The sequence below is a fragment of the Electrophorus electricus genome, chromosome 9 (genome assembly GCF_041902795.1).
Source record: "Electrophorus electricus isolate QZ-2024a chromosome 9, ASM4190279v1, whole genome shotgun sequence".
Taxonomy (NCBI): Eukaryota; Metazoa; Chordata; class Actinopteri; order Gymnotiformes; family Gymnotidae; genus Electrophorus; species Electrophorus electricus.
Window position 1 is genome coordinate 6,550,074 of NC_137505.1, and position 11,459 is coordinate 6,561,532.

The following is an 11,459-nucleotide window of genomic DNA, read 5'->3' on the forward strand; positions in this document are numbered from 1 at the left end:
CAAGTATTATTTTTTTTCAGCATGTGCATCATCTTCACGTGATAATTTTTCCATCAAGTATCTGTATTTTGTTTTAATGTATAGACTAATTTGAATTACGGACGGTATATTTCATCACAATAGTTAAATCTCCGGTCTGTTTTTGAACGTCATTATTAAGTCATTATTCAAGGTTTGGAGGATTTCTTTAAAGATGTATTCTGTTACAGATTGCCGACGAGCTGTTAAAACTGTGTCTGTAACCTAATGAAAGGTCCTTTCATTCATAATGCCCAATACCTACAGACCCCTGTCAATTTGCTGAGCACCACCAGTGTAAACATCACAGACAGGTAGCTATAGTTCGTTTTGCCATCGGTGAGAAGAAAGTTCTAACTGAACCTGTGGCATTTTGTTGGGATATACTGCCAAACACTACTAATATTGCCTCTCCAGTGATGGATCATCAACTAGTCTAGTTTATGGGATATTCGCTTGTTTGAACAATTAGGGTTTTTTTCAGGGATTCCCTGTATCATTGGAGGACTGCAATGACTATCGTATAACAGTAATCCAACTCCTTTTAATCCTAGAAGTTCAAAGTCCTATGTTGGCAGGCAGCTCTTACCTAATGGGTGACTGTCAACTGACCATTGGTCAAGAGCGTATGAATTAGGCCTCCTAGTTATTTATTTGTTATATTCCTAGTTATATGATTTGTGTGACAGGAAATGGGGTACAGTCTGTATTTGTACAGTTTCTATTTCTACTTAAAGTGGCCAGAGAGTTTTTTTTTTGTTGTTGTTGTTTTTTTAAATAAAGTGGCTAATTGTACAGGAGTGCCTTATTTCCACCATTAAAAATCATGTTTATTCATTTGAACAGAACAAACCCACCCTATGATCTACAGCATGTTGCCATGTTGACCATGTATCATGAAAAATTAATACTGCATAAAAATCTCGTAAAAACATTTACGTGTGGGTGACGGTCTGGTCATCAGACAGCAGGATTTTGTTATTATATGTAAATAGGGCCCTTTTGGTCCTTCAGACCTTGACATAAGGCTGCTCATGTGATAATAAGTGTATCTGTCCTGCTTTTGATGTGGTTTCCTGTTGTTGTTGTGCTTTATGAAATTCAAAATGGACTCTTTGTTACTGTTAAAAGTGAAGATATGAAAAAGTTACCTCAGAAAAAGAAAGTTAAGGGGCACCTTAATGAAAGGAGACATTAATGTGAGATTTCCATTGAGAATGTCCTTCCAAGGAGAACCATGGGTAGTGTACCAGAGATTAATCATGAGGTTATTTTTGAATCACTTGTGTGTTTGGAAGCTATAGGCCACTGTAGAGTAGTAATGATCTAATGGTTGAATTCAAACCCAACTCCCGTCAAATGTAACTGTCTTGTAGCCAAGGTCATGTATATAGAACAGTTAAAGCAATAAAATCTTCTGGGTTTTCTTTTAAAGCCTACTTTCTCTGGTTCGCAGTTCTTAAATATTTTTTTTTGTTTCTAATTTCTTAAAGAAACCAGTTTTTGGAGTTTTGTAATATATCACAGACAAAAGAGAATACACTTTAATTGAATATACTAAACCCAATCACATATATTAAATATGAGAAACCTATTTTTGAATGTTCAGTGTAATGTATTGCACTGAGATGATAACACAATGCAAATGTATTTTACAGTGTGAAGGTACTGTAAACTATAAATGTCCAATTTACACACAAAGTGTATCTGCGTGCTGCTTGCTTAGAGTTTATCTATGTGCTGTTTAAGTCGACAAGTCAAATTTATTTATATAGTGCTTTTTACAACAGATATCACAAAGCAGCTTTACAAATGTCCAAGTCCAAGCCCCCAGTGAGCAAGCCAGGGGCAACAGTGGCGAGGAAAAACTCCCTAGAGCACGAGGAAGAAACCTCGAGAAGAACCAAGACTCAAACGGGGGGGCCGTCCTCCTCTGGCAACGGTCACCACAATAATAACAATATAGATATAAGGAGCAATACAAATTGTGAAAGAAAAATAATAAAATGAAAAAAAAAAGCAATTAATGTCTACTCTGGTTTTCTAGAAGTCCTAGTCTGGTTCCGATGGTGTGTGCGTGTCCAAAACCCATCAAGCACGAGAACGTCCATCAAGGGCAACGGAGAGTAGTTGGGTGGGGTGGAGGTGTGGTGGGAGGAGCCAGGGCAGCTGAGACGGCTCGAGGCTCAGTAACGTCATGACATCGGGGGTAGGTGAACCTCACCAGAAAGAGAGAATAGATTATTAGGCATGTCCAGGTACGAGGGTGTGTAAAGCTAAAAGGAAAGCGCCAGAAGGAACCACAGGCATGAGGGTACCCTGGAACTTCAGCACTCAGATCAGAACTTTTTTCTCATTTTTCTATCTCACTATTTACTCTGCTCCTTATTGTCTATATTGTTATTACTGTGGTCTGACAGAGGAGGATGGATCCCCCCCTGAGTCTTGGTTCCTCTGAAGGTTTCTTCCTCAACATCTGAAAGGAAGGACATGTAGTTAACGTTTATTTCAGAGCGTTTTGCTCAGAAACTCATGGGAGCTTGCGCTTGCATGTGTGTTTTGTCCTGCTGAGGTTGTGCCTTTAGGAGGGCGGGGCTAGTACCTGAGGCGTGGCCTCATGTTGTCAGTTCTTCGCCCCAGTAGCACTTCACTGCGTGGCCCTCGATACTCGTGCCGTTCACTGACACGATGGCGTGAGCCGGTGGCTCATGGGACTCGAACCTGCCGGAGGAGGAAGACGAGCTCAGACCAGCTGCTACGTGCCAGACAATTCCCTTCACTTAAGGTTTTGGTTGTTATCAAGAAATTGCAGTTAGTCTGATTTTAAATGGTTTGTCAAAACCACAGCCAAGTGTGGCGCTTCTTAAGGGTGTGACCCAGCAGCAGAGCTTTTCTGCTGTTTGTGGATCACAGCTGTGGTCTTTACAGCACTGATGTCACAGACTCCTGCATTTATTTTACCGTCAATCTCAGGCTACAGCAAGTCTCACACATTCCTGGTTGTTTAAACGTTTAAAAAAAAAATAAAAAAATCACAGCTTACACTGGATCTAACCAACGCAAGTAATCTTTGGACAAAACATTTCAGATCAATCTTTAACCACATCACAAACACATTAGTTAAGTCTCACCTGTTGTGTAGCAAGCTACTTTCAGCACACCTGTCCTAAATTTGTCTTAACCTTCTCTTTGTACCTCACAAATAAATAGCCTTTATCCAGGAAAACGAATCTAGTGGCTGATGTGCTTGTAGACACAAAGTCAGGCCTCTGAAACTACATCTCCTGTCTGGCACTCCAATTCTAGACCAAATTTACTGTGTACTAAACAAATGTGTGTTAAATAAGTGTGAACACACCCGACGGCGCTGCGCTAATGCAGTCAGTGTTGCGTCAGAAAGAGAGTCCTGTCACAGTGCATGCTCAACAGAGCCCAGACCTCACACCAGTCTCCCAGCTCCCCGCACACCTGAACGTGAACCGAGCTTTTGCCGTGACTGAACGCCTGTTGCAGGAGAGCCGGGAAGGAAACGGAGAGGAAATGAAGCCTGAAGTTGAAGAAGCTGAGGAGACGCTCAGGGCAAGGACAGGCACAGCCAGAGGAGCGAGAGCCAAGGTTCCAACGGCCCGAGTGCCGCAGGGCTCGGAGCAGGACGTACAGATTCCCTCGACGGTGACCACGACGTTTATTGACGTGCACGGAAGACAGCGGCACTCACATAAATGGTGAACACAAAAAACACGAAGCATCGTGAACACTAATACTAACATGGGAAACGACAAACGCACAGGCATCTACAAATCTACGTAGCTAACGACTGACAAAGCAGCGCTAACCAACATCGGTTTAAATACACACACACATTACACACTAGACAGCAGACAACAGAGGTGTGGTTACAGACAAGAACAATTACAACTTCCCACTGACATGCGGAGAGCCTAACCACGATCCAGTGGGAATGGGAGCAGTCCGTGACAAGCGTCAACTCCGCTTGTAGGATTCCACAACATGGCAGTGTTTACTTTGCCCTAACCCAATCATCTTGAAAATGATGGATTCCTACACCAGTCCTGAAGGCCTACTGCCCTGCAGATTAAACATTTTCTTTTTTATGTCTTATAGTAGCACATTATTTGCTCAACATAATAAACCTTAACATTTAATCAACCTTATGCATGTTTTGGAACAGAAATAATATTAATGACTAATAAATTACCTGACTAATGACTAAAATTACCTGGACTTGGGGATTGTGAGAGCCTCTTTCTGCAGCTATCTGGTGTTCAGAACATGGCTCTAGAGGAGGTGTCAGGGAAGACCCTTTATAGGGCCTGCGTTAAAGTGTTAAATGAAGATAAATTAGATGGCAGGATTGATAACCCTTGGTGCAAAAAACAAGCTCTGGGAGAAGGGTTTAATCCAGCCTAGAGAGCGCTCTATAAACCACCTTTGACGAGGCCTTACGGTGATTTACAGTGGAGAATTTTACATGGTGTAGTAGTGGTTAATGCTTTTGTTTCAATTTCACATCCAGCTACGAGTCCTGAGTGTCTGTATTGTGGAATAAAGGAAACAGTTTTCCACCGTTTTATGGAATGTCTCAGGTTGACACCCTTGGTGGCCTCTTAGTAATGATTTTTAAATTGTTTTAATTGTTGTTTTTACACTAGTCCTCTTTATTTGTAGATAAAATTACACACAGAAGAAGAAAGCACAATGTCAACATTTACATTTCATTTTAGGCCAATCCATGATGGCATATAGTGTTAGATTTGAAGTTTTATTCTGTTATGAATGATTTGACCACTTTTGAAAATATTTGGGGTTACTATGATGTTTTGTGCTCTGTAAAAGATGAGGGAGTGGTTTTTGGTGATGTTCTTTCATTTAAATTTTCTTTTTTATTGTAAGGTGTGTTTAAATCTCACTCCCACACACACACCTCTATGGCTGTCATAAACACACACAAACACACACACTCTCTCTCTCTCTCTCTCTCTCTCTCTCTCTCTCTCTCTCTCTCTCTCTCTCAATCTAGTTATCTATCTATCTCTCTCTGTCAAACACACAATCAATCTGACATTTGGCTTCTTACTTATTTATCATCTTGCCAGTGTGTGTGGTAACAGAGACTATAACATAACTTTAACTATAGTCAGTCCTTACATATATATATATGCTTTCACTCACTTAATTCACTCACAACTTTGAAGTGTGCTTGACGTGTCAGTATTATTATTATTAACAGTTACTGGAATGCAATATCTTAGCACTAATTGAAAAGAACAAAGCTGCTTTGTGGCAAAATGACAAGCTGGTGGATATTTAAACATCTAGCCAACTGTATGTAAGGCGACCCCTCGGTACAATAGCTATGTCACCTTTATGTCACTCTTGTTAACTCTTCAGAGTGTTGCTAAATGATAAGCTGAATTATGTACAAATTCAATATATTTTGACAAAACCTACAAGAGACTTCAGATATTTGTTCACAAAAACTTCCTGAAACCCTCTAGTAAGTCTGGATTGTATGAATATATATGATAGAGTGTAACAGCTGAAATGTAATGAAATACTATATAGAACATCAGAGCAAACAGGGTCACCCAAGTGGACTTGCAGTCATATCATATAATCAATAGAGGCTGTTACAGCAGCACATTACAGTTCTTATGTTGTTATACCATCACCAAAAACTAAACTCAGAAATTCACCAACATTTCACATTAGACCCAACATGCCAGAGACCCTGCTTAGACCCGGATTGGTTCATGGCAGACTTTGCGAGACCCTGCTTAGACCCGGATTGGTTCATGGCAGACTTTGCAAGACCCTGCATAGACCCAGATTGGTTCATGGCAGACGTTGTGAGACCCTGCTTAGACCCGGATTGGTTCATGGCAGACGTTGTGAGACCCTGCTTAGACCCGGATTGGTTCATGGCAGACTTTGCGAGACCCTGCTTAGACCCGGATGCTGTCATGCTGACATGACGTGACATGACATGAGATGACTGGAGAGGACATGAGAGGACAGGACAGGACAGAACATAAAAGGACATGACTGGACTGGACAGGACATGACAGGACTGGACATGACCGGAATGAATTGGACACGACAGGACATGACTGGACATTGACTGGACAGAACATAACCGAACTGGACTAGACTGGACTGGACTGGACAAGACTGAACAAGACTGGACTGGACTGGACTGACCTGGACATGACATGTCATGACATGTCCTGTCCTGTCATGTCATGTCATGTACAGTAATGTTCAGTTCAGTCTAGTCCAGTCATGTCCAGTCATGTCTTGTCATGTCCTGTCCTGTCCAGTCATGTCCTGTCCAGTCATCTCATGTCATGTGATGCAATGCCACATCATGGGCCAGCAGTTCAGCATCTTCTGCGGCCAGCAGTTCAGCATCTTGTGTGGAACTGTAAGGGTCAAACTGAGATACACGTCACATTTAGTCAGAATTTCAGTACTAATGCAATAGTTCAGTAATAATGCAGTCAGGCATATGAAGAAGTGCTGAGTTCTGAATTTTAAAGGTTCATACAGAGGCAAAACACGTCCACCCAAACCATTATAACATACTATTTTACATGGCTCACACCACCCAACATATGAGTAAAGTGAGCAGGAATTATTGGGGGCATGTACCCCCCCACCCAAACAAAACTACACCTATGTGTGGTTGCAAATGATGCAGGGGGCAGGGGAGTTTACAAACCAGGATCGTTCCAGGCAGGTGTTGAGCAAAAATAACAGAGATGGCCCACATTCTCAGTGAGCTCCTGGGACTGAACACAGAATGGGTGGGAAAGCCCTAAAAACACACCAGTTTCATGAAGTATGTACAATATATCATCTATAAGAGCCTGCAGCAGACGTGGGTAGCATGTTGCATCCACCGATCTTCATACAGCAGTAATACAAAGCCAAAACTCTTCAATGAAATGGAGTGTTTCCTGTGCTAGTCCAGGCAACTACTGCTCAAGCCCTTCATGAGGTTATTAACCACAAACTCCAAGAACAGTCAGAGCAGTAATAGTATCAGGGCAGGAGGCGCGCAGCTTCGTGCCCAGACCTGCACGTGACCAGCATCATAAATCCTCCTTTGAAGACCGAGATAGGGGCCCAGAAGAAGAGCCAGCCGAGGTGCTGCCCCCCGGTGCAGGCAGCCCTGGGGTAGGCAGGGCTGGCTGCACGTTCCACTAACATCACTGAGGCTTCTTAGCGCTGCCCCCTACTGCTCTGATCCTGAATGGCACAGAGCTTTGCTGTTGCCATCATCAACACAAATGACAGACTGTTCAGTTGAAATCTTCTAGAATATTCCTGTGACATCACACTTATCCTGCTGCCATGGCTGCACTGTTCTAAAAGAAACCTTCCAAAAGACATGATACACATTTTCTCGCCTGTGTCACGGGGTCTAATGAGCGAATGCCAAAGAAATGAATACCAGAGGAATACATTCCTGAAAACATCACTGGAACAAAGCAAATAGCATCAAAGGAACAGCCCCCCCCCTCTCCAAATAAAAAACAAACCCAGCTGTACAGAAGTGATGTTTTTAGAATGATAAAGGGAGTAAAACAAACAACAAAAAGTCAAACAAGATAACAGTCCTCTTAGGGGACAAGACTACTTAAAAAAAGCAGGTGGGGGACAGATCACCTCAAATTCCAAAATTCCGTTCCATGAAGGCGATGGGACCATATCCTTTGGACTTCCCAGTGGCCAGGTCCTTCACCATGCAGATATGTCCACCTCAACCAAGTCTTTTCCATGCTGTCCATGGAGCTCAAATCACTGGGCAAAGAAATCGGAGTTCACCAGCAGACCGTGCGCGAGGAGAAATAGGGAATGCCCCACATGCTAATTTAGCTCTGTGAAAACTGAAAATGCAGGAATGTGTGTTTTATTTCACAACAGCTGCTCAGCTTGGAAGAGTTAAGACAAAAATTCCAAAGGGAAGTATTTCCAACTTTTGGGTGAGCATTTTCTTTAACATTCCCTAAAACACCATAGAAAGAGTCTGTAAATGTTATGGAAGTGTATAGGAAAACTATGTATATTCTCTGTAAGGACATAGAAAGATTCTATAAAAGTTCTCAATGTAAAGGGAGGTAAAGTCTCTACAACTCTATAGAAAGATTCTGTAAAGTAACACAAGTCTGGTCTTTACCTGAGTTACAGAGGTCTCCAGGAGAACCAGCAGAGAGGTGAAAGGTGAAGACATTACCGAAGTAGGCGAGAGTTCAGAGTCCAAAGAATCAGAGCCCATCGATGAACCTCCTGAAAATATCCAAGAATTGATGCAACTGGGATGCCTACAACACTAAACCACACTAAACACATTTACATTTCATTCATCCATAACCTCTTTTTTAAATTCACAGCTGTATTCACCCCTATCAAAAACCACTCCGGGCCCAAAAAAGTACGATTAACTCACCTTCATGACAACAATAAATAACACATAGACACATATGCAAACTCCTTGAAACCACCAATATAAGTACTTACCTTCCCACAGGTATGATACCAGATCCACACTTACCTAATAGAACTTAAGAAAATTGCTGTTTTTATTCAGGTGCAGTGAGACCTGGAAAAGAACAAAATGAGAACTGACTCTGGAACTAAATTAGGCTGCTAAAAAGCACCCACCATGGAGGTGGCACCTTGCACTTCATCTCAGCAAAACCAACCGATGGGGGAACATGCATGCACAGTGAAGAACTCAGCAGGCAAGCATATCTGCACTCTTAAACTACAAGTTACCCAAGCCCACAACATTTCAAACATCGTGTTACCACGTGCTGTTGGAGGATCCTTGGCCTTGATTCTGCTAGCAGGGCTCATATTCTACTGTTGCCTCAAAAGAAAGAAAAATAACACGCAAGATATGGGCAGTGACATTTTGGTGGATGTCTTGCCTCCAAAAAGAAAGTGTGTGTCATTCAACATTGAAGAGGATGGCGTTGTTGTGTGTCATTAGTATTCGTGTATAAAAGTTTGTTGTTTACATGTTGCTGTTGTCGGTGTTGAACCACGATAGCTTGCGTGCGATGTCTTCGGTGTTTTGTGTGTTAATAAACGTATGCCTATATTTAATGAAACTCGTCCCCACATCCTGCTCTGACTCCACAACGTTACAGACACACCGACCAACAACGGCAAACACTCTTCCACAGTCCCCATGGAGAGATGCTCCATAATCTTGGGTATGCTCCATCGCCTTGTAGCGGGGGGGGGGCCTGAATGTGGTCCCGGGCTGGACTCTGCAAAGTCCAACGGACCCATACTGGACAACCGGGACTGGTTTAAAGTGCAGTACTCGGAGTCGGCCTCCGCGGGGTTCTATTACCCTTCCATGGACTACCACGAGGGCTACATGGATTCTGAAAGGAATGTGGAAAAACAGCGATGTTAGTCTGTGGTCGGACTCCGAGTTCGAACGTGGGGAGGATCCTTCCATGGAGGTGGGGGAGGTCCGCTATGGGGATGCTTGCTCGGTCAGCGACACCGCGTCTGCGGACTACCAGAGCAACGAACCTCTGGTACCCAAGGTTCCACCCAAGACTCCGCCCAGGGCATGCCGCTCTGAGGCCACACCCTCGCTGTGTTCCACACCTGATCCTTGTTGTGTCATTAGTATGCGTGTATAAAAGTATATCGTTTATGTGTTATTGTTGTCTCTGATAGCCTGTGTGATACGTCTTTTGAGTTGTGTGTTTTATTAAACGTATATCTATATTTTATGAAACTCGTCCCTGCATTCTGCTGTAACTCCACAATGTTACAATGAGTCGTTCATATCCCCATTGCATACGCTGCAACATGCATGCAGAAACATACAACCAAACGTCATAAAAAACAAGGCTTTCTTCATAGGTGTCGTGAAAGAAGATGATAAAATGAACAGAACCTTATGGATAGTTTGAAGTTAACTCTTGATGAGTTTTAGTTTGTTATATAAGGACTAAATGCAGACCCAGACAACAGCCCAAAGTACGAAATCTAAGATGACATAAGAGAATTAGAGCTGTAAACAGAATGGGACAACGTTCAGCATTCCAGCCTGGAATCCCGGACGGTGACACAACTGCACCTATAAATACAGCACACAGCTTGCACAGGTCTGTCAATACTGTCAACACCAAGTTTGCAAAGATAACGGCATGACAAAATTTGTGTGCACTGGACCACTTTCATTTTGTCATACAATGATACATTTTGCAGTTGAGTTATTGAGTCACTAATATAAAGAAGTAATTAGCCGCCAGTGTTTCTGTGATAAGTCGGCAAGTACAGATGTGATTAGACCTGATTTGACAGCCCTAAGCATTCTAAAGTTAGAAGTAGGAGTCTAATAAGGCACAACACCAGTCAATCTATGGCATAATTTCATTACTTGTGTGTCAGATTAGATTAATTAATTGATTAGGGCACCAATTTCACATCTTCTGAATATTATAGAAACACATCACACCTCTCTGACTGAATAACAGATTTTTGTGGCATCTGTCAGGACGTGTTTGATTAAATTTGTCACACTAATTATCAAAACCTGAGGAGCAGCACATAGGTTTTACTTTTAAATATCATGTGTGACTACAGTAATGCAGGGTTTCTAACCCAGTTTGACTACAGTAATGCAGGGTTTCTAACCCAGTTTGATTACAGTAATGCAGGGTTTCTAACCCAGCTTGACTACAGTAATGCAGGGTTTCTAACCCAGCTTGACTACAGAAATGCAGGGTTTCTAACCCAGTTTGATTACAGTAATGCAGGGTTTCTAACCCAGCTTGACTACAGTAATGCAGGGTTTCTAACCCAGCTTGACTACAGTAATGCAGGGTTTCTAACCCAGTTTGACTACAGTAATGCAGGGCTTCTAACCCAGCTTGACTACAGTAATGCAGGGCTTCTAACCCAGCTTGACTATAGTAATGCAGGGCTTCTAACCCAGCTTTACTACAGTAATACTGGGCTTCTAACCCAGCTTGACTACAGTAATGCAGGGTTTCTAACCAAGCTTGGTTCTGTTTCTGCACCTCTAGCACACTTCTATCTAGCACACTGCTCTTGGTTGCCTCCTTAAGGTGTGTTGGGAGCTGGCATAGAAAAACAACATGGACCTTCAGGGATTTCCACTGGGACCAGATCAGAAAACACTACAGTAACAGAAAAAGGACATAAGATGATGCATTCTAGATAGGTCTATAAATTAGGCATGACCAATTCAATTGATCAGTCATTACCCTATAAATGTAGACACACATACACATGCAAACATGCATGCACACACAGAGATATTTGCATGCACACACACTTGTGCACACACTTTTGAAATTCTATTTATAGCCTTCAAGGCACCAGTCTTCTCTGATGTGCTCTGCTAAAAGATCCATCACCAG

At 42.4% G+C, this 11,459-nt stretch overlaps 1 long non-coding RNA gene across 3 annotated transcripts; it reads right to left on the reverse strand.

The window, feature by feature from the left end:
• Positions 1-1,969: 1,969 nt before the first annotated feature.
• Positions 1,970-9,252, reverse strand: LOC145659266 (uncharacterized). 3 transcript variants are annotated; one of them, XR_014125303.1, is made up of 5 exons: positions 8,222-9,252; positions 7,711-7,845; positions 2,621-2,739; positions 2,426-2,494; positions 1,970-2,237 (listed from the first exon to the last, which is right to left on the reverse strand). It is a non-coding gene; the product is annotated as an uncharacterized LOC145659266 (long non-coding RNA). The 3 variants fall into 3 exon arrangements; XR_014125301.1 differs by having other exon boundaries at positions 1,970-2,494; XR_014125302.1 differs by having other exon boundaries at positions 1,970-2,494; positions 7,711-7,931.
• Between the last annotated feature and the right edge of the window lie 2,207 nt (positions 9,253-11,459).